The following is a 25,346-nucleotide window of genomic DNA, read 5'->3' on the forward strand; positions in this document are numbered from 1 at the left end:
AATAATGATAAAATTTCAGTATTCATTCCCGTCATGCCGTTTAACTGTATCAACTATCCGTATAATCACTAAAAGTCACACTGCATGAACAAAATCCAGTTTTTCCTTTTTATTTAGTTATTTCCTTTGATACATCAACGTTACCGGTGCGATTCGATACGTTTTCATTGACCCGAATTAATGTCACGAATCTTATTTATTTTGTTAACCATAATGCATCATTGATTTGAATATAAGTGTTTTGGTGAATGTACTTCTTGATGAAGATAAAATGGAATTATTGTTTTTGATTGAAATATTTCACATCATCTTGATACACGGTATGTACTTAGTTACCAAAAAAAAAATGGTCCTATAAACTGCAAGACAAATTTCTTTAAGAACAGTATGAACGCTGTCCATTCCAAAAATATTAATACAAGCCTGTCCACAAGGAGAAGTCTTTCAGAAGATAAATGTTGTTAAGGTCATACATTTACGACATACACTTTTACCTTTCAACGTTTTAACAATAATACCAATTAACACGATCAATATATAAAAGTTAGTTTTATACGCCCGTCGTCGACGGGACTTATTATGGTTTACCGTTGTCCGTCCGTCAGTCCGTCTGTCCGTCCGTCCGTCCGTCTGTCCATGTAGGTCCGTCCGTCGTCCACACTTCGGACAATAACTCAAAAACACTTTCACCAATTTCCATGAAACTTTGGTGAATTGTTTTTATCTATTGACGTAAGCTCCCTTTCGTTTTTTTTTAATTTCAGATTTTAAGTTTTGGATTTATGGGGCTTTATTCATAAAAAAGGTGGATTTTCAACATTTCGGACAATAACTCAAAAAGGCTTTCATCAATGTCCATGAAGCTTTAGTGAAGTGTTAATGTCTATTGAAGTAAGCTACCTTTTAATTTTTATAAATTTCAGATTTTAAGTTTTGGATTTATGGGGCTTTATTCATAAAAAAAGGGGGGATTTTTAACACTTCGGACATTAACCCAAAAAGGCTTTCACCAATGTCCATGAAACTTTGGTGAATTGTTTATATCTATTGATGTAAGGTCCGTGTAACACTTATCAATTCAAAGTTTTAAAAAGTTTTGAAATTTTAGACTTTTGGAATTTTGATCAAAGTTTTAAAATATCAAAATTTCAAATTGTGTAAAAGTTTTGAAATTTTGAAATTTTAACCAAATTATTAAAACATTAAAATTCTGAATATCGTTTATAAATTTGATAGTTTAGGAATTTGATCAATATTCTAAAACATTAAACCTTACGTGCAATTTTGATTTTTTCACTTTTTGAAAGTTTGATTTTTTAAACTTTTGATTAAAATATCAAAATAGAAAAGGGGCGAAAAGAGGGGTACCTGTAAACACTGATGTAAACACGGCTCCGATAACAATCATTCTTAGTTATAAATAAATAGCACGAAATATATCAAATCATTTTAAATTACAAAATAAATAATGAAAAGAAGTCAATTTTTTTTCTTAAAACATATTAGACATCACATGGGATAACAGTATCCTGAAATTTTAAGGTTGTGCATCTATATAAAAAAAAATAGTAAACCTATTTAAACCGGAATCAAATAAGTTGATTTAAAAGGCGTATTTGTTAGTGCAAAACCAGTTTTAGTTTGTTAACTTTTCATTAGTTAATGAGAACCAGTTTGAAAGTTCGAACCTAAACTGGTTTGCCGTTTGTTATTCTCAAACCCAAACTGGTTCCAGAAACTATTCAAACCATTTCCAAGGATGGTTTGTGGTTTCGGTTTAGGTTTAAAATGGCGGCAGAAATGTTGATGCAGTGTAGTAGTCGCGAAAATATTTATGCAGATTCTATGGTCACATTGATTTTTTTAGTGGATTTTCTAGTATAACCTTTTTGTGTTTGGTGGTTTTTTTTAACTTCACATAGTTTTTTATATGCTATTAGATCATTAATTTTAATTCGGAACACTACATGTATTTGTTTGGTCATTTATTTGTTGCTGTTATTGCTATTTTTCTCAGACTGGCAGTTGTCTTCTTGTTTTAATTGTAAATTGTTATTTGTTGTAAATTGGAAAATACTGAGATGACGATTAATGTTTATGAGATAACAATCCGATAAAAAAAAATTGTAAACATTACTAGAACTCATAACTGTGAAATAAATTGAAATAGCCTACGAGAACAAGAGCTTATGAAATTGTAAGAATTGTTAAAATTTGTGATTAAGTCGTCATTTCTAGGTCAGTGATTTTTGTAATATCTGTTGTTGCACAACTCATTGTGAAATTAAAAAAAATGGCTCCATTCTCGAATTGGTATGAACACTGAAACATTTGACAGGTACCATGTTGAACTTAATTGTGATTAGGTATGGTGAACCACCATTGATAATTCATTGATATTGGTATTACTCAAGTTATTTCACTTGACTGGGCGGAGTCAAATATGAAGTGGATGTAAGCAACTATATTAGGCAACTTTAAGGCCTTCAACAATGACAAAACCAGATCTGTAAAGCCGTTTTAAACGGACATGAGAAGTATGAAACAATTCAAACGAAAAAACTTACGGCCTAACTATACAAAACAAAACAATTTACAAAAAATCTAATATGAGTTGACACATGAACCAACGACAACCACTAAACAGGTTCATAAAGAATATGGTAGGGGTTGATATAAAAACGAAGTTGTGGTATGATTGCCAATGAGACAACTCTTCAAAGAGAAAAAATGACACAAAAATAACAGCCATATAGGTCACCATTCAGCCCTCAACAATAAGCAAGTTTCATACCAAATAGTCGGCTTTAAAAGAACCAGAAATCACAAATGTAAAACCATTTAAAGGAGAAAAAATAACAGCCTAATTAAAGTACAAAATAAAGAGAACGAAAAACAAATAAGTAACCCAGTAACAAACGACAACCACTGACTTGCAAGCTCTTGACTTGGGACAGGCACATACATACAGAATGTGGCGGGATTAAACATGTCATCGGGATAACAACAATCCCCTAACCTGGGACAGTGGTGTAACAGTACAATATAAGAACAACATGCGCTAATCATTGCAATTAGACAAAAGAAACCGGCCAACTAACATTAAGACAAAAGACTCAACGCATCGAACTAAGAGCATTTGCAATTACTGGAAGTTTATTCAAAGCAAGTGATACTAGTACAGAAATAAATCTTGTTTCCCCAGACTGAAGTATCATCAGTACATAACCAACTGTTTTATTAAAAAAAAATCTAGTAACTGCTAGCTTTATATATAGTCCTTTGTTAATTCATTATCATTGTCATTTTGATTAGTTTCTTTTGTTTCCTATTCTGACATATGACTTGTATTTCCTTTTAAAGTGCGTTTTACTGTTCATATTACTGTGTGTTTTTCATTCTTTATTTTTTTTTTGATAGATGCACAACCTTAAAATTTCAGTATACTGTTATCCCATGTGATGTCTAATATGTTTTAAGAAAAATAAATGACTTCTTCTTTTCATTATTTATTTTGTAATTAAAAATGATTTGATATATTTCGTGCTATTTATTTATAACTAAGAATGACTATTATCGGAGCCTCGTTTACATCAGTGTTTACAGGTACCCCTCTTTTCGCCCCTTTTCTATTTTGATATTTTAATCAAAAATTTAAAAAATCAAACTTTCAAAAAGTGAAAAAATCAAAATTGCACGTAAGGTTTAATATTTTAGAATTTTGATCAAATTCCTAAACTATCAAAGGAGTAGGTCCGGTAAGGCCCCTTTTTGGCCCAAAAAAATAACAGTTTTACAAAATTGTTAAAATGTAAACTTTTAGTTATTTATTGGACAGTTGAATGCTTCTGCTACATATATATGGGCTGTTTTTGACAATACAATGCACATATATCGGGTTGTAGCACCATTAAGTCATGCTAAATTACTGAAATCTTCAAAATTCTATCATTTTAGTTAAATTTTACACGGTTTCCGTGTAAAACGAAAGTGGCCGCATTCGTGTTCATCCTTAATATTGCAATGTAAGTTGTATTTTATGATAATACATAACATATACAAAGGTTGTGGATCAACACGGATGCGGCCACTTTCATTTTTGACAAAAACAATCTGAAAAGTGACGTATTTTGGCATATTTGAGAGATTTTTCATATTTGAGCTTCAATCGGATCGTTTTTAATGACTTAATCAGTTAACATCTTTCACATAAACTAATTGAATCAAGTGAAATAGACACTTAAGTGTTTAAAAAGTGGTCAAAATCTTTCTTCAGATGAAACTGAAATTTGAGGCCAAAATGAGTCCTTACCGGACCTACTCCTTTATAAACGATATTTAGAATTTTAATATTTTAATAATTTGGTTAAAATTTCAAAATTTAAAAACTTTTACACAATTTGAAATTTTGATATTTTAAAACTTTGATCAAAATTCCAAAAGTCTAAAATTTCAAAACTTTTTAAAACTTTGAATTGATAAGTGTTACACGGACCATGTAAGCTCCCTTTCAATTTTTTTAAATTTCAGATTTTTAGTTTTGGATTTATGGGGCTTTATTCATAAAAAGGGGGATTTCTAACACTTCGGACAATAACTCAAAAAGGCTTTCACCAATGTCCATGAAACTTTTGTGAATTGTTTATATCTATTGATGTAAGCTCCCTTTCAATTTTTATGAATTTCAAATTTTACATTTCCGTGTAATGAATTTTTATGCTTAAAAAAAGGGGGATTTTCCAATTTTGGGACAATACATTTAAAGCATAAAAGACAAGTTTAAAGAGCAACGGGCGTATCATGCGCCAAACCGCAGCCCTTTATTTATTTGTGTACTGTTCTTTTTAAATTCTGATAGCATTATCTGTATGCAGAATTTTTTTATGTTGAAATAATTGATCATGCATTTGGCCATATGTCAGTTATCAAAAGCATTAATGCATGTAAACATTTCTGAATATACAATACTAGCTATTTCAAACACGAATTATCGTGTTATCAACGTGTAAATATAAAATTGAGAATGGAAATGGGGAATCTGTCAAAAAGACAACAACCCGACCATAGAAAAAAACAACAGCAGAAGGTCACTAACAGGTCTTCAATGTAGCAAGAAATTCCCGCGACCGGAAGCGTCTGTACATATATTACAATTATAATGTCGATAAAGATACTAATCTGAAATGAGACAGCGGTTTTCCAGGTTGATTTAATAGACCGTTTTGTTTTTTCAGTTTTTAATATTTAATATTAGTTAATTCATGAGATAGTTTTCCATTACATGTAAGAGATAATTCGTGAAAGCCATAGATTTGTTGGAAATTTACAGATGGCCTAGGTCGTAATATTCGAAATTAACTAATATCACTACCCAGACCATGTGCAAATTCACATCAAATCTATGGCTTCCATGAATTATTTCGATTCTAGTAGGACAACTACGAAAGCCGATAAGGGCCATTCAAAAAAAAAAATTATGTCGTAATTACGACATAGCATGTCGTAATTTCGACATAACATGTCGTTATTACGACATTGCTATGTCGTAATTTCGACATAACATGTCGTTATAATGACATCACTATGTCGTTATAACGACATCATTATGTCGTTATAACGACATAGCTATGTCGTAATAACGACATCGCTATATATATAAAAGAATATGTATTGTGATTGCCAAGAGACTAAATGACACAGAAATTAACAACTGTAGGTTGTCATCACACTGCTGTGTGGCAGACAGTGTTATTAATTAATTATTAGCTCCCTTGGTAAAACTCCAAATTTCATATTTAATGTATTTCATTAATAAATAATTTACATGAATCTTAATAAGTATAATATATTTGTTTATTCCATAGCTTTTGCTATTTGAATTCATTGGTTAAAGATATTTATTTATATTGTAAAGTTTAATATTTGCATCGTCGCAAAATGTTTGGTTACCTTCTTTGGTTACCTTCTGTGCGAAACTTATATATTTTTATAGATCCCATAGAAGTGTAATAAGTAAGCAGCTGTATAGCTAGTCGAGGTGGATACAATATGTGAAAGGATAGGAGGATTGACATGCGGTCCTAGTCCAAGGCAAGCCAAGCTTTCCATCCCCTTTTAAATAAGCGCAAACTACATGGCTTCTTGTAATAAGGATGAATTGAAGTATTGATTGCTTTAACGTTTGGCACGATGTTCCTACAAAACGACGTTACATTTAAAATGCGGCGTCGAAGAGGGTTTTTGACTTTCAATTTTTTGATTAATTTTTGCAAGTTTTATTCGGTTTGTAATATGTTGGTTGATTCTGGTTCTGTTCGTTTTGTGATTTTATTTTATCATAAATTACCTCAAGTTGTGGAAATCGATTTAATAATGTTTACCCTTTTTCAACTAAAAATGCAGTACTGTCGCAAGTAATGAAGGAAGGAAAGATGGGGCGGATGTACATGTATACGGTTTCCCATAAAAAAAAATGTTTTTAGATGTACAAAACTTTGATCATAGGATGTTTAACTTTCAAGGTGCATATCATCTGCCATTGTAAAATTTCTATATCTTAATTCAACCCGAATACAAATATATCTGACATTCTGCAAGTAAATCGAACATTTTTACCCATGGTTAAATTTGAATAGAATTGTATTTTGCCTGACACATGAGTTGTCGAAATACACCCCTTCAATTACTTGAACCTTGGCTTGAGAATTATTTCCCAAGTCATCTATAATGTTTAACTTCTGATATACATTTTAAAATATAGTAATCTACTCCTGGATCGTCCGCGAAAACGGTTAATATAATCCCGGGTTTTTATTGATTCGATGAAACGGTTTTCGTCGCTGTTTGGGATTCGTCTTTCAATATCCGCCATTTCATGCACAAGTTTATATTGACGAAAAGTTCCGGCTTCGCTAGTACAGGAATTACTATCATCACGACAGTTATAACATGAATAGCAAGACAAATCTCGAAGTAAAACATTCCGTGAACTGGTATTAAGGTAGATGGGGTGTCTAAATTATAATCCATAGAATCCTTTAATAATTTGCCAAAATGTAGTTCATATCCTGCTTGTTTAAAAACATTAATAAAAAGAATGGGTCACCGGACTTATTTTCACGCTACAGGTTGTTCAAAATTGTCAAAATTTTGTATAGATTATGTATGGAAAACCCATTTTTCCGCCATAAAATGCAAACCACACCATAGAATTTTGAGATAAAATATGAGAAGATAGCTTCAATATTATGCTTTCAGATAAGAAAAAGAAAAAATGGGGTCACCGGACTCGTTTTCTTGCTACATGTAAAAATGGGTAAATTCCTAACACATTCTATTGTAAAAGTAACACTATCTGAATTATATGCCCTTGCATTTGAGTTGCCTCCCCTTATTTGACAAAGTTGGAAAAAAATGAATTAAACAAAAGAATTCTTATTTTTGTAAAATACAATCATAAATATGATCAAACAATGCATTTTCTATATTATAATGAAAATTCTTACACATAAATTACCTACTACTATAAAAATTTGCACATTTCATCAAAGATCTAGACCTTGTTTTCTAGTATTTCAAAATCCAAGATGGAAGAAGACACCCTATCTACCTTAAGTCTTTTAATATTGGTGATTGCACCTTACTGAAGTGACGACTTTAAATGGTCTATTTCGGAGTACTTCCGCAACATAAAATTCAAGTCGCATTTTACATTTAGAGGACTGTCTTGGTGTCTTTGCAAAAGTTGGACGAAGTTCATGTAATGATATTTTTCCCCCATTTTCCCATTCTTTTAAATAAATCGTTAAAAGCTGTAAACGATTAATAAAAATTGCAAAATTGAACTTGTGTCGAACCTTTGTCCCCGGCCGGAGTCTATAGCAACATGCACTATTCTTTTTTTCCGGCAGCAATCATCAACCTCTTTTTCCAAATTTCATAACACGATTTGTTTTAATTATCATGAACATTTATAATTGAAACTTTAGCACATGTTACGTCGGAAATTAGCGTCTTTCGGATGTTAGACGTTTTCAGACGTTTGGACACATTGGTTACCGTTTTGTAATGTGTGGATGAATTTTATTCCTTTAAGACCCAAAAATGTAGTTAATAAGAAAAGAATCTTGGCATTTTTTACTCTTCGTGTATTTAACTTTTGTTTTGCTCAATTATAGAAAATACGCGTTAACTGCTTTGAAAAATGAAATATCAACTTGGACAAAATGGCTACCGTTTGAAAAACGACTGTGTAGAGAAGATTTTATTAAATCAGCAATATTTGAACTCACGAACAATGAGGCAAATATTTGTACTTTTGTAAGATATATTATTGTCTTACTCTTTTTATTCATTTTCTGTTATATATACTTATAAATTTCACTTTCAGTCGTTGAGTTAACGGAATACGTCGTTGGACATTTTTCTTATTCCAGCTTAATATGCAGCCACCGAGTCAAATACAATTTGGCAAAATAACGGCTTTTAACGCCACAAAGAACCGACACATGTCGTTGTTCCTGCCAAGAACCAAGAAGGTCAGAGAATAAGAAATAGGATCACTATACTTAGAGTTAAAACAGTTTTTTCATAAATGTAACGTTGGACATCCGTTTTTTCACATAGCTTTGTTATTTTAATCCTCAAATATACTAGATATTACTTAGTATATGATCAAGAGCTGTAAAAACATAATTTTAAACATATATTGAATTTGTTTTAATATTAATAGTTTTGCGGATGAAATTTCGAAGATTCTGTTTTCAATCCTAGGGGTTAAGAAAGAAAGGGAAAATTCTGATTATGAAGATGATATACCATTAATGGAGTTATCTAAAAAATTAAGGGAGAAGAAAATTTTCTCAGAACAAGATAATGTCAATAATGGTCAATTAGAAAGTGATGATCAAGTCATGAAAGAAAAAGTAGGAAATTCGCCGTCTGATTATGACGTCTCTGACATTGATGATACAATGTCTAGCACTCATTCTTCGTCAGCAACATCTGAAAATTATGACATGGAAGATAGCATGTCTGTGAATAGTGTTAAAATAGAAAATAATCAGAAATCTACTGATATTGGGGCTAACGACACAAAATTGGTAACTAAGGAACATGTACAAAATTTAGTGAGGGCTTTAATAGGTATTATGTAGGAATCAATTGGCTTTATAGGTAGTAAGAAGGATGCAAATCATTTAAGAATTTCTAAAACTGATAAAATATGTAATAAAACTTGTAATTATTCTCAATTTACAGAATGGCAGACAAAGACAAAAGCTATGCCCAGCTAGAATCCCTTTATTTGTGGAGATTATTACCTGACCTATTATGGTGGGACATATATGTAATGTTTAAAATCAATTTTTTCCGGGAAATACTAGATAGAAATAAAGGGAAACCGCTATTTAAAGAATTCCACTGAATTCAGAAGCTAATCAACCTGTCAGATCCAGTTATTATCGACAATTTTTGTGGTTAACCCACAAAATTCGTAGAAATAATCGGACGCCGGAAACAATTTGCCGAAATACATAACTTATCGTACCAAGAGCATCTGAGGAAGTGGACGGTGGAGAACTTCAAAGCCATTGGATGGTTAAAAAGATCCAATCGCTTTGGGGTTTACCACCAAGAAGTGATCCTGAACAATGCAAGGAAAATGCACCGGATACGCATTTTTGATCTCATAATTAAATTCGAAACTATAATGGAAAACAACAAACCATTTTATTCAGGACTATCGTATGAGTTCCAAAATTGATAAGGCCAGATAACTAAAAAATATTATAATAAAATATTTTTGTATCATTATTTTTAGGAAGAACCAGTGATGAAGTGGTGGTGGTTCTCACTTGTTCGTTTTGGCTTAACCAGCCAATTCATTGTCAAGGAAAATGTCATGTTTCAAAAAATTAAGGAAATAGCCACTACCAGATCAAATTGGCTCATTACTTTTGTCGTAGACTTGGATCCTTTTGAATTATTTCTTAATAAAATAGAACAAGACTTGGACAAGGCCTTGCTCGCTACACAAAAAGTTTACACAACTTCTATGTTTTACACTCCGGAAAAAAAAACACATTTTGGCTACTATCTTAAGTTTACAAAGGGAGGTTGAAGGATTAAATCGGACTAGAGATTATCTACATTCACAATTCAATGATAACAAATCTTTATACTACGACGAAACGGCAAAGTTTAGAACTAAACGTAGTTTATTTCCTATTATAGGCAAGGCATTAAGTTTTCTATTTGGTACTGTATCAGACAGCGACCTGTCAAAAATTCGAAGAAATATCAAAACTTTGGCACAAAATCAAGACGCAATTCGTCATATTGTTCAAGATGGGTTAACTATCTTGAACACTACACAAACACATGTTTCTGAAAATAGACACAAGGTTAATGAACTGATTGAAAGTGTGGAAGAACTGGGAAATAGGCTACAAACTTTTGCCACAGATATAGAAAAACAAATTGAAGTTATGGGGAGTTATTTACAAGCTTATTTGCATATGGACATGGTAATAGGTGAAATAAAGGACCTGATGAATATAGCAGGGGATTATTTAAACCATCTGCAATTACAACTTAACATGTTGTCCTTAGGACACATGTCACCTAGTCTTATCTCACCCGGTAATTTACGAGTATTATTGACTGACATAAAACGACGACTACCGGCGACATTAAAAATACCTGGTGACGAAGTTAAAGATATTTGGAACTTTTATAAATTTTTGACCTGTAGTACAGTTTTGGACGAAAACAAAATAATCATTATCATTTCGTTACCATTACTAGATATAAGAGACACTTATGACATTTATAAGATTCACAACTTACCTGTTCCTACTAAAATAACTGATGGAGAAGGGGCTATAAGGGGCAAAATTGGCAACACTTCATAATCTATTGATATTTCTTTCAATTGATCTCTATGATATGGAGCTTATAAAACACCAAAAATTTTATAGTTATCTCTTGCGGTTTTCTTTTTATGACGTCGTAAAAATGGTAGGCCGACTAAGCTTAAATATCAGATTTTTACGGATTTTTTCCTTTTTTTATGTATTGTGTACATTTTACAAAAAATATAGATTACACCTTAAATAATTAACGTGAATACATTATTACTAGTAAACCATTGTATTAATACAACGAAGAACAAAATTGATATAAAGTTTTAACTATTTAATATCAGTAAAATAGTTGCTATGGTAACAACAAGTTAACATTCGTTCTATGTATTACCAAATTATAGAATTTTTTCACCAGAGAAAATCGACAGTTATTGTTTGTATAAAAAAGAAGATGCGGTATGATAGCCATTGAGACAACTGTCCACAAGAGACCAAAATGACACAGACATTAATAACTATAGGTCATTAAACAGCCTTCAACAATGAGCAAAGCCCATACCGCATAGTCAGCTATAAAAGGCCCCGATATGACAATGTAAAACAATTCAAACGAGAAAACTAACGGCCTTATTTATTTTTCTTTTAACTTGAATAACCAAAAATGAGTTTGTGTGTGTACTTTTATGTACTCGGCTGATAAAAACACAAGAAGGTTGGACATATTACGTATTAGTATATACATATTATATATGAATAAAGATCGCAATTTCATAAACTATACATTTCAACAATTACCGGGTAAACCTTAATAAAACTGAAATATTATTAGCACATTTTTTTATTTTTTGTTGTTAAGGTGTCTTTACAATATCATGATAATGTGATTTTAAACGACAAATGTAAAAAATTACGAAACGATGAAAAAACAATTGGATATGGTAAGACTCGAACGTACACCATCATACCCATTGCGCAGCGTGTAGGCGATTTGAACCACATTGCCACAGCAACAATTTGGTGTTAATAACTCATATTGATCATTTTGATTCATAAACGGTAGAAACAGTTTTTTTTCATTTCGTTACTTCTTATTCAACTAAATTGTTTATTTCAATAATACTAGAACACACCCGCGAAATCGCGGGGAAATAGAGCGTATGTAAACTGTAAAAAAAATATACTGACTGGAGAATTTCAGGAGAGATATCAAAAGGCAAAGGTACTTAGGGACTGGGCTCATTTTTTTGCCCTCCCCCTATTTTCCAAATACCGATTTTTATACCTTCTGTTTTTCTGTACTCTATGAACATGCATATATACTTTAATTACTATGCAGAGAATTTCAGGAGAGGTATCAAAAGTCAATGGTACTTAGGGACTGGGCACTGCCCCCCATTTTGTTTAAAAAAATTGTTGATTATATGGGGAATCACTGAAGCATGAGAGGAACCCCCCTCCCTTTTAGGTCAGTCAGTGCCCCCTCCCTTTATATGAAAAGTTCTGGATCCGCCACTGTAAACTAATTGATAGTAAAAATAATAGCAAATATTATTCATTTTCGTTTTCCTCCCAAAATAACCCAAACTGAAACACGTTAAGCAAGGATGATACATGCTAGAACTCAAAATGACAGCAGAAAGCAAATTCATATACTTTATTCATAGTCTTTGTATATTCAAAGTACAGAAAAACACAAACCGGAAGTTTAATCTGACTTAAAGTTTTGTCTAATGACGGGAAAATATCCGGACGCATTCTTTTTCGTTTTTATCCCAAAATAACCCAAACTGAATGATCATAAGAATGGATGACAAATGCGACTATACATGTTACCTATAGGACACAGAGGCATGATGATTAATTTATTGTGGAAGGAGGAGAAGCGACACCCAAAATGAGGTCTTCTCGTTTAATAGTATAGATGGCCATTTCATTATTGTTGATTATGTCATGGTCTAAATTATTTTTGTTTTACCAAACAGACGTTAATAGTGCAAAACTGAAGTTTTCGTCTGGGGCGTGTTTTATTGGTCTCTTCTGCACATCTCCAGAATGTCTTCTGGTGAAGAGTAAAATAAATATTAATTTTGACGTAGAATATAGCAGATTTTTGTTATGGTGGATGACATAAATTAAGTTTTCGATGACTTTTAAAAAAAAAATTAAGATACGTCCCGTAGACATGCATGACTGTAAAAGTGTGATCTGTTCGTTACAATTTTCTTTGTGCTTTCCTATATCTCATTTTTTCTAAACAAATCGGGTTTAATCTCCCGCTATTTGATTTTTAAGAATAATCTTAAACTGCACGAAAAATCGTCAATGTTTGTCAATATGACTGACCAAAATGTACATTTTTTTTTAAAAGTAACCGAACAGGAATTTTTTTGTATAAAGCTAAGATATTTGGAAGTTCTAAAAATCGATTTTCTATGGTGCTCTTCTGGTCTATTATTTCTAATGCACAATTTTGATGGTCAAAACCTTCGGACTACCATTTTTCTACAACCTTCATTGTATATGGATCCATATGTAAGTATACAAGGTATACCAAACATTTCTTAATAAATAAATCAGTTAGTTGTGTACTGATTGATACTTCATTCTGGGAGAACAAGATTTGTCTCAGTACTAGTTGCAACTAGTTTTGAACACACTTCCAGTAATTGCAAATACTCTTAGTTCAATACTCTATTGTCTTAATTCTAGTTTGCTGTTTTTTTGTGTTTGTCTCGTACATGCATATCCCCGCCAAATTATGTATGTAAAAAACTATATGCTTGTCCCAAGTCAGGAGCCTGTAAGTCAGTGGTTGTTGTTTGCTGCTGTGTTACCTACTCGTTTTTCGTTCATTATTTTTAACATTAATTAGGCTGTTAGTTTTCTTCTAGTGATTTCGGGGCCTTTTACAGCTGAGTATGTGAAATGTTGTCTCTTTGACACATTCCCCATGTCCTTTCTCAATTTTATTATGCTTATTTTTGAAGAGCATATGGTGATCTATGGCTGTTAATTTCTGCGTCATTTAGTCTCTTGTTAGAAATTGTCTCATTGGCAATCATACCACAGCTTTTTTTTTTAATATTAACCCCTGCCATATTCTTTATGAACCTGTCCCAAGTCAGGAGCCTGCAGTTTAGTGGTTGTCGTTGGTTCATGTCTCAACTCATTTTTGATTTTTTAAATTGATTTGTTATGTATAATTAAACCGTTAGTTTATTCGTTTAAATTGTTTCACACTTTTCATGGACTTTTATAAACGGCTTAACAGTATCGGATTTTGTCATTATTGAAGGCCTTACGGTTGCCTGTAATTGCTTACATCCACTTCATATTTGAACTCCGGTGGATAGTTGCCGTATAATCAATAATCACACATCTCTTCGTTTTTATATTATATATATCTGACGTTTAATCTCGTGTTTCCTGAATATGCATGAAATGTGTGTCACTGGGCGTTAAAAATTAGCATCAATTTAAAGTTGTATTAAATAAGAGAAAACCATCTGATATTTAATAACTTCGGTTGGGGTGGGGACAGGAGTATTTCGTATATGAATATGGTTGCCTGCTAAGAGTTGAAAAATAGGAATGTAATGTTTAGCGACATATTAAAATGATCAATAAGGCCCTCTTTCCTTCTTCATTCCTCATCTAATGATTTAAACTGACCACTAGCCAAATCATGAGTGTTAAAAGTATAGTTAAACACCAATAAATCAAAATCCCTTCCCTAGAATTTCAAATAGTTGACCCTTAACTGTTATTGTCCGTGTAGTTCTTATATTCATCTAGCTTATCATCCTACGGAGATGTCCTACTAAGGCTGTCTTACCATAAAAACAAGTATAACACAGCTCACATTCTAATATATCTACATTCATAATAACATTGAGAAAGGAAATGAGGAATGTTTCAAAGTGACAACAACCCGACCGTAGAGCAGACAACAGCCGAAGGCTCATAATCTAGTATAATATAAGAGCATAAACATTAAGCACGGGGAGGCACTCTATTTATTATTGTCATTTCGACTAAACAACGCCATGTTTGTTTTGTGCGTCTGCCGTTTAAACCACCTATTTAAAAGGAAGAGGTAGAAGAGAGCCAGAAGATCTTCCCAATGCAAAAAAAAAAAAAATAACCAACAGAAATGGACCTCTTCTGGCTCACTACCAAAGAACAAAAAAACACGCCCCTGCTGTGCTGTGGAATTTTTTACGTGTTAAGTTATATATTAAAAGTTCTTTTAATTCTGTCTGTTAATATCAAGTATTTTACGAATGATACACTAATTCTATTCCGCTATAAAAAGCTTCTTAACAACAAAAACCAGTAAAATTCTGTGTGTCAGTTCCGTAATTACTTACAATAAATATAGACGACAAGGGCTAGGCTGTACTTGAGAGGCTATGTTATACTTTAATATGAAGAAAAACACTTTATAATTTACTTTCTATAATGAAACTTTATTATTATCAACCATTGACAAAAAATATGTTAAAAAAATACAACTGTTCCTGGTCAACCTTAGTCCGATTACGGTTTATATGAAAAACGGACGAAAAATTTTGGAACTTTGATGCCGGTTATGAGCAAGTTTTTAATTAAAATTCAGTATGAGCGCAGCTTTGCCCCACTGAAATATTTCAACATAAGATGCTTTTTGTTGGTATTATTACTCTGACAAAATATTTCGTTGGGGCAAGAATGCGCTGGTACTTTTTTCGTAAAAAAAGTTAGTGAAAATGAGTAAAAAATTGTGAAAAGCCAACAGATATGCACGTGAAGTGTTGTCAAAACATGACGTCATAACTACAAAAAAACATTTTTTTCATAAAATGAATATGTCCAACGGAAAAAGAAAGCCATACACATACGAATAAGCAGAATTTGAAAAATTCTCGAAATTGAGGCCAATTTTGCCCCTTATAGCCCCTTCTCCTTAGCCGACTCAAACAATATGGTGGCTCAGTATGAATTAGAAGCAGAAGTTATTGCTGCAAACCAAGAAAAAACTAAATATATGCTGTTAAATACCAATGAAATTGACAAGTGTTCCAATCCTTTAGTTAATTTTTGTGAAATTAAAAGTCCAGTTTATCCAGTTAATTTAAGTAAATTATGTATCATAGCCTTATTTGCCAATAAAGAAAATTGGAAAACAAGATGTACAGCAAAAGTTCGACCAAATACAATTTTGCCTATGGCAACTTATTTGACCGATAGTATGTGGGCAGTTACTACCATTAAATAAATGAATTTAGAATCACAATTAGATGTGATGACAATACAAACATTTTGACGGATCAGATAATTAATCCTCCTACCACTATAATTAATTTAAAGCGAACTTGTACCGCTACGAGTGATCATTTGACCTTATTACCTACTTATCAAATGGAAAGTACATTTTTAACAGAAAAAAACGTTCGATAGATTCTTAAATACCTTTCAAGTATTGAATACAAGTTTATGGGAACCCTTTCATGCTGCTTTACCAAATTTTACTAAGCTTGAACTACCAAGAGAACTAACGGCTATTAAACAAATTCCTATATGAACGCTTTGATTGAAAAACTTAGAAATTTACGGGAAATTGAAAATGATGTTGTATTTCCAAATTGGGGAGTAGGTTTATCCATGGGTTTGGGTGCGATATTCATTGGAATAGCTATATTTTTGTACTGTAAGTTTTTTTAGAAACAAATCTTTGTTAGCCAAAAAGAAAGGTGTGAGTTCGGGTTCTAATGCCACGAACGATGGGTACCAAATGGTGACAACGCAAATGGTTGGGACAGAAGTACCTGATTCCAGAGAGAAGCTTCCCTCTGCACCATTACTCAAAGACGATGTAAGACCAAAGACCGATGCGACCAGTCTCTTGAGAAAGATGTACCCAGAGCTAGATACGTCGACTACTTCGTAAAAGGACTGGATTGTAAACCATACAACGTAGACGACCGAATCCACTAGCAGAAGACGAACCGTGTAAATAATTTCAAAATGACCCTATGAACTGTGTAAATAGAATTGTATAAACATTTGCGTTCCTAACCAGTATTGAGGAACAACTTACTATGGTGGTGATGGAAAATAAAACATGAACTATGTATACCGAATTATTGAACTTATGATTCTAATGAACTATGTGTAAATGTATCCAGATATTGGACTAGATGAATGTGATGAACTTATTATATTATGATATTGGACTTATAGAACTTTATAAACTTAGATATGTCAGTGGTGATGGTTACCGGAAACCCTAGCTATTGAAATAACCTACAGGAAGAAAAATACCGTATTTTATTGAACTTTCGTTCCATAAGTATGGGAGGCATATGTTACACAATCGTGTTGTGTCACATACATTAATCAGCAGGAAGCCTTTGGACACTAATAACAATCTGTTCGTATACTATGGACATATATACCCTGAAGCCAATAAATGACCATGTCTACTGTGAAATAACATTTAACCGTCAGGGGTTAATTGCTTAGTTTGACAATTAACCTCATATAATTATGACTCGATAACCAGACGACTATGTAACCGGCCTACAGCTATAGACATTTGTATGGACCATTGGACTATATAAGATACCTCAATGGACTACAAGGACACAATTCGATCACACCAGAATTCGTCACATCTCGGCCAGTGTCTCAGTGAAAAACATTTATTTGAACTTTGAATCGCTCTTTGAATATACTTGTAAATTAAGCAATAAATACTAATTGACAAGTATAGTTAACTTTCTTGACTTCGCAACACATCGTGCCCAACGGTTGAAAGTAGAAATAGAACAATCAATACTTCAATTCACCATTATTACAAGAAGTCATGTAGTTTGCGCTTATTTAAAGGGGAGGTGGAAAGATTGGCTTGCCTTGGTAGGACTGCATGTTAGTCCTCATCTAAATCCACATATTATGTTTCCAATTAAGTCGTCAGCCCTTCCACGGCTAATATCATGCTAAACTTAATTAGGATCTATAAAATATATAAGTTTCTCACAGAAGGTAACCAAAGAAGGTAGCCAACATTTTGCGACGATGCAAATATTAAACTTTACAATATAAATAGATATCTTTAACCAATGAATTCAAATAGCAAGAGCTATGGAATAAACAAATATATACTTATTTAGATTCATGTAAATTATTTAACAATGAAATACATTAAATATGAAATTTGGAGTTTTACCAAGGGAGCTAATAATTAATTAATAACACTGTCTGCCACACAGCATTTCGGGGACTCTCCCTCTGGTATCTTTCGTCCCTCTTTTACAGCTGACTATGCGGGGACTTTTCTAATTATTGGGGGCATTATGATGACCTATAGTTGTCAATTTTTGTGTCATTTAGTCTCTTGGCAATCACAATACATATTCTTCTATATATATAGCGATGTCGTTATTACGACATAGCTATGTCGTTATTACGACATGCTATGTCGAAATTACGACATAGCGATGTCGTTATAACGACACGTTTGTCGAAATTACGACATGCTATGTCGTAATTACGACATAAATTATTTTTTTTGAATGGCCCTTATCGGCTTCCGTAGACAAATAAGTTCATTCAAACACTGAAGCGAAGATTGGTATGCCGTGTGTGAATCTGTTCCTTTTTACTCCTTGTTCGATTAAGCTCAAATATTATCATAAATCTAAGTCCTCTTAAACTTGCATTGATTATTTTGTTAATAACCGCTAGTAAAAATATGTTTAATTCCCAAACCCAATATTTGCGATTTTTAATTTACATGTTTTCTCGTAAGCTTCCGTCAAGGAGCTGCCATTTGACTCGCTGGTACAATATGGTTATCAATTTGTCTAAACATGTTTTTGATGATAAAGTCATGGTCAATGGATATAATCAATCACAATAGCACTAGATTAGACTGTTGTGCTACCTTATAAATGTTTTTTTTTATCTTGTTTTTTACCTTTTTTTCCAATAATTAGAATCGTCCGTTTTATGTGTCATCACAAATGGTGCCCGCTTAGCCCTACTGGTAAAAATTTCATTACATATAGTCTCAACAGCCAAATTTTCAAAGGCTTTAATTTATAAAACAATGACACGGACAATGCATTTTTTTCCTGATTTCTTTGTTACGAATAGTCGTATATACTAGCAATTTATAGCAGTCTTAAAAAAGACTTATTCTTAAAAAAAAGTAGTAAACACTCTTTAATGAAGGAATTTCTTATCTAAGTAAAAAAGGGTGCCAAAACATTATATCTTAAGACGGTTTTGATAACATCAATTTCAGAGAAATAAATGCAAATTTAAAATTATCCGAAAGTTCTTTAATTTTTTTTAGAATCCATAAATGGGTATTGATACAACTACGAAAGTAAACAGTATCACAGTATTTCTGAACACACTCTTTCACTACGGACAATTTATTTTTTTTCAATCTTGAACAATTCTTATGTCAACAATTCAGTATGTATACTAAAGAAATCTATCCTGATGAACTTCCTTTAAATAAAGTTAATACTAACAATGACCACTGACCTTCCTTGATCTTGATATCTATATCACTAAAGGAAAGCTTAATGCTAAAATTTATGATAAAAGAGATGATTTTTCATTTCCTATCGGTAATTATCCATTTTTAGATTGTGACGTTCCCCTGTCACCATCATATGGTGTTTATATATCTCAACTTGTACGATTCGCTCGTGTATGTAACAATGTTTTAGATTTTAACGAGAGAAATTTATGTATTACTTAAAAATTATTACACCAGGGTTTTCGATATCACAAACTAGTCAAAACATTTACTAACTATCATCGGTATAAGGACATCAGTCGTAAATATAGCTCAATATGCAGACTTCTTTTACGTTTAGGTATTTCACATCCAATTTTTTTTATGGAAATATTCTTTATAAAGCACAAAAATGACAGTATTCACCGCAGAAACTAACAAAACCTTTAAATAGCTTTATTAAGAAGGGATATAGTTACGATACTGTTGTCAGGTCATTATAAATTGCATATTTTGGCGTTAATATTGATTCACTTATAGGGTCTTTGCATCGGAACTATTTATTTAAATACCAGTTGTTGGCATGACACGGGTTATGTTTTTCTCATATATGTTATGGTGGTATGATACTAAACCCCTAACGGGAAGGATTGTGCATGATATTCATATGATGAAATCCTAATATTTCAATCAGTTTATGAAGTCTGGAGCTGGCATGTCAGTTAACTGCTAGAAGTCTGTTGTTATTTATGTATAATTGTCATTTTGTTTATTTTCTTTGGTTACATCTTCTGACATCAGACTAGGACTTCTCTTGAATTGAATTTTAAATTTACGTATTGTTATGCGTTTATTTTTTTACATTGGCTAGAGGTATAGGGGGAGGGTTGAGATCTCATAAACATGTTTAACACCGCCGCATTTTTGCGCCTGTCCCAAGTTAGGAGCCTCTGGTCTTTGTTAGTCTTGTATTATTTTAATTTTAGTTTCTTGTGTACAATTTGGAAATTAGTTAGGCGTTTATTATCACTGAACTAGTATATATTAAGTTTTGGGGCCAGCTGAAGGACACTCCCGGGTGCGGTAATTTCTCGTTACATTGAAAACCTGTTGGTGACCTTCTGCTGTTTTTTCTATGGTCGTATTGTTGTCTCTTTGATACATTCCCTATTTCCATTCTCAATTTTATTAATGACTCGCCAAATTGTCAGACTTGTTAAATAATTTATATGTATTTTGTACGTGCTTATCTATTCTTAATTCTTTTTTTTAGCAATACAAAGAGTTAGAACGGAAAATGCAGGTAAGAAATTTTGGCCACATTATCGCTATCTTGTCTCAATTGTGAAATATTTTCATCGGTTATTATAGATTATCGATAATCATCTGAACGTGATTTATTTTCTTGATTGAGCCGGGACGGCAAAAGCGAGAAAGGCAATCAAGTTGAGAGGATCAATGATAATCTGTTGATCGCTATTTTACCTATGACGACGTTATCAAGTGAAATTCGTGTCAATTTTGTTAGCAACGCCAAGTGCCTGCAAAGTTTCTAGCGATAATTTTCCATCTCAAGCTAGAAGCATGATATGAAAAATGATCACAAAAAAATCAAAGGAAAAATGCACAAAAAAGCGATAATCTATGATATCGATTTTTTTTATGTGGAGAGTTAGGTATTGAAGCAGATCGTGAGGTGACAATTTCTGTGATTCTGTGAATTTCTCCTTGAGACTGAAAGAAATTAAAAGGTCAAATCTGCTGTTTCTTCTATGTTTGCAAAACAAATATACAACATCTTTGGAAGAATATCTTCATTCAATTAATGCAATGTATCTTCAGTTATTGTTATATCTTTATATAGTTAAGAGCCTCCGTCAGATTTTCTTCTTATTTCCTATAACCATATTCAATTAGAATGAATAAACAGTTAATTCAAAATCGGTGATGTTATGTTAAGTCTTTAAATGCCTGCAGAATTGAAAAACTTGATTTTTTCTAATTTAACATTCACACATTTTTATCATATGTCTTCATTATTTTGAATTAAATTATCCATTATATTTTTTGGTACAACAGCCGTCATATTCTGTCACTCCTGGTAACACTGTGACAATGCAGTGCCGTGTGACCTCTATATTAAATGTTACCTCAGTCTCCTGGAAAAGAAAGGGGGAATATAGCACTTCAACATGTATTTGACACATTATTTCATTGTGTTGATTTCTCATGTATAATGCATTTACATTTTTTAGGTATACCAACTGTTTCCGTGCCACAGTCGTCATACTCTGTCAGTCCAGGTAAGACTGTGACTTTGCAGTGCCTTGTTAATTCTACACTCCCTCTCATCAACGTATACTGGACACTGATGGGTGGTATGGATTCATAACTATTAAATTCACAACCAACACCAACAAATACAGCGGCACAACTACCACCACACCATCTCTGACCATCTTTAATGTAGGACAAGGTGATGTAGGAGTTTACAGGTGTTTTGCCACCAACAGTGCAGGAACTGGACAAAGTACAACTACCAATCTGTTTCTCAGTGGAAGTAAGTAGATTTGTTGCACAGTGATAAAACCGTGAAGTAATAATGATAATGCTATCGTGTCAGTGGTTTCTTTAGTTAGTCTAGGGTCGCTGTCGGGAGATATGGTAATGACTTCTCTTCTCGTCGTCCGTCCAAAATACAATAATACTCCGAGACCGTTTAAGTTTGACCATACTTAGTAGAAATATATTTCGACCTAATTTCATGACTGTATTTTGATTTTACAATATTTACTGAAATTAAATGACTTTGTCTATTTTTAATTTGTATTCTTACAATGACACAATTTGAACGCAACTCTTTCGTCTTACATTAAACTTTCATTCTTGGTAACATTGTTTGTCATAATGTAAAGTTTTCAATATCGTATCATCATTCTGTTCGACCACTGTAATAATATTCTTGTCCATTTAGAGTATTATTTAAGTATTGTGACAATAACATCATGTTAATATAGTAAACGCGTTTTATCTGAAACCCTTTTACAAATTGTCTTATACTTGGTATGATTGTTTGCCACCATACATAGCTGACCATATTTTTCTGTTTTTTTTTTATCAGACTAAATGTTAAAGAATAAAGACAACAATTTGTGAATATATTTCTTCGGTGAACGTCTTACAGTAAGCATTCATACTTTGTTGTATTGTTTGATATCATGTGTAGTTGACACTACAATATCATTTGTATTGTTTGATATCATGTGTAGTTGACAATACAATATCATTTGGTTTGTTTGATATCACGTGAAGTTGACAAAACAATATCATTTGTATTGTTTGATATCATGTGAAGTTAACAATACAATATCATTTGTATTGTTTTATATGTAAAGTTGACCATACAATATCAGTTGGTTTGTTTGATATCATGTAAAGTTGACAATACAATATCAATTGTATTGTTTGATATCACGTGAAGTTGACAATACAATATCATTTGTATTGTTTGATATCATGTGAAGTTGATCATACAATATCATTTGTATTGTTTGATATCACGTGAAGTTGACCATACAATATCAATTGTATTGTTTGATATCATGTCTAGTTGACCATACAATATCATTTGGTTTGTTTGATATCATGTGAAGTTGACCATACAATATCATTTGTATTGTTTGATATCATGTGAAGTTGACAATACAATATCATTTGTATTGTTTGATATCATGTGAAGTTAACAATACAATATCATTTGTATTGTTTAATATGTGAAGTTGACCATACAATATCATTTGGTTTGTTTGATATCATGTAAAGTTGACCATTCAGTATCATTTGTTTTGTTTGATATCATGTGTAATTGACTATACAATATCCTTTGTATTGTTTGATATCATGTGTAATTGACCATATAGTATCATTTCTCTCGTTTGATATCATGTGTTATTGACCATACCATATCATTTCTTTTGTCTGATATCATGTGTAGATGACCATACAATATCATTTGTATTGTTTGATATCATGTGAAGTTGACCATACAATATCATTTGTATTGATTGATATCATGTGTAATTGACTATACAATATCATTTGTATTGTTTTATATCATGTGTAATTGACCATACAATATCATTTGTATTGTTTGATATTATGTGTAATTGACCATATAATATTATACAATTACTGTCTTTTGATGAGGTAAATGTGTGGTTTTTAATTTTGCAAAAACTGATATTCACTGAGGCCAACGGCCGAAGTGAATATCAGTAATTCAAAAGTCAATAAAACCACATATTTACCGAAACAAAAGACAGTAAATGTTTTATTCCATATTCCGAAAGAAATGAATGTAATAGAAAATATTTACCTAAAGCAATTGTAAATCAAACGTTTTTTTACCAAAATTATCCACGAAAAAGCACGCGACGTTTTGCCCGGTGAATATCCTTTTTCCGCAGGTGAATATGCTTATTTATTGAAAATCCAATTCATATAGATAAACCTACTAAAAGTTTATAAATATGGAATAACATGTGTAATTGACCATACAATATCATGTGTAATTGACCATACAATATCATCACATTGGATCTGATGACATAAACGGAAGGAATTTTCTAATACGTTATGAATCTTAGATCACTGACGATATTTGGTGGGATTTATTTTGCTCACTTTTGTTTTGTTTTATGAAATGTTTTGTGTAATATTTGTCTTTTTCTAGAAATTTCGTTTTAGGCCATGACCTTGTTGGTTTATTCTGATTGATGAGTTTGAATATCCTTTTTTTCCGCCTCTCTTTCATCAGTGTCAACTTGTAAACACAATTGCCATTGGACAATTTGACAGAACGGCTGCATACTTGTAGAAATGTTCGCCATTATTTGTAGTTGATAACGCTGTACCGTCATATCTTATTGAACATTACGCACCTGGTGCAAGAAAATTGGTACCGTTAATTTTATTAATGTCAGTTATTGGGATTTTTGAATAATTTTCAAATCAAAAATGTATTTGGCCTTTTTGTCTTTTTCATTCGAGCGTCACTGATAAATTATTGTTAACTAAACATATGTATGGTGTCCTAAATTGCATTCCGCGTTTTTATGATATGTGTTAGTTCGAACAATGTTTCAGCAAGAAGTGAATATGACCCCTTTGTCAGTTAATAGACCACTTTCGAGGACATCCGTGACCAGAGGAACTCGTCAATTAGAAGCGCTTTTGTGACCTCATTTACCAGATAGAGGGGCTCGCCTGTATCCCTGCACTACAAACGTTCATCAAGCGTCTAAGTGTTCGTCATTTTGCAGTGTAAACTAGAAATAGTATTTGTTCCGTAGCTAGCTAATCACAATTCCCTAATGACAGCAGTGCAGATTATAAATTATGAGAGTTTGATTTGCCGAATTATTCGTGCAATATAACTTTATAGATTTTCAACCACTCGCTCAAAATTGAAACGAAAGTCATGACGCATCTACACACATGAGTGACTTTCACTAAAACCAAAGTTTTTGACGGAAATGCATCGAACTCGAAAGTTGTCTATTGAAATGAATTAACATAAAGACAGACGTTACTAACCAAGATATTCACAGAAAACCGAAATTCATTAGGAAAGACAAATTTTTAATGGGTTTCTCAGTATTTGTTTTAATTTCAACATTAACACGAATGCAATGCTTCTGTGAATTTTTTTTTAAATGGTATCGTTTTTGTGTTAATTATATTTTATCGACAAAACAACAAATTAAACAAAAATATTCACTGAAAGCAAAAACATTGATTTCTTAGATTTTCATTTGATTTCAAATTGCTTGATTTTTACAAGGATGGCGTTAAAGATAAATATAATGCTCCAATACATTAATGATTCATATTATCTTGCGATTTTAAACACAATCTTATATTAATTCAACAAAAAATATTAAAAAGATAAGATTACAAGAGGATGT

At 32.2% G+C, this 25,346-nt stretch overlaps 1 protein-coding gene across 1 annotated transcript in view; it reads left to right on the forward strand.

The window, feature by feature from the left end:
- Positions 1-238: 238 nt before the first annotated feature.
- Positions 239-25,346, forward strand: part of LOC143058756 (hemicentin-1-like) — a 48,699-nt gene continuing 23,591 nt past the window's right edge. The window contains exons 1-3 of the mRNA XM_076232203.1: positions 239-320; positions 20,654-20,683; positions 21,636-21,940. The gene's annotated coding sequence lies outside the window, so the exon portion shown is untranslated. The remainder of the gene's footprint in view (positions 321-20,653; positions 20,684-21,635; positions 21,941-25,346) is intronic.

Source organism: Mytilus galloprovincialis, chromosome 14, assembly GCF_965363235.1.
Source record: "Mytilus galloprovincialis chromosome 14, xbMytGall1.hap1.1, whole genome shotgun sequence".
Taxonomy (NCBI): domain Eukaryota; kingdom Metazoa; phylum Mollusca; class Bivalvia; order Mytilida; family Mytilidae; genus Mytilus; species Mytilus galloprovincialis.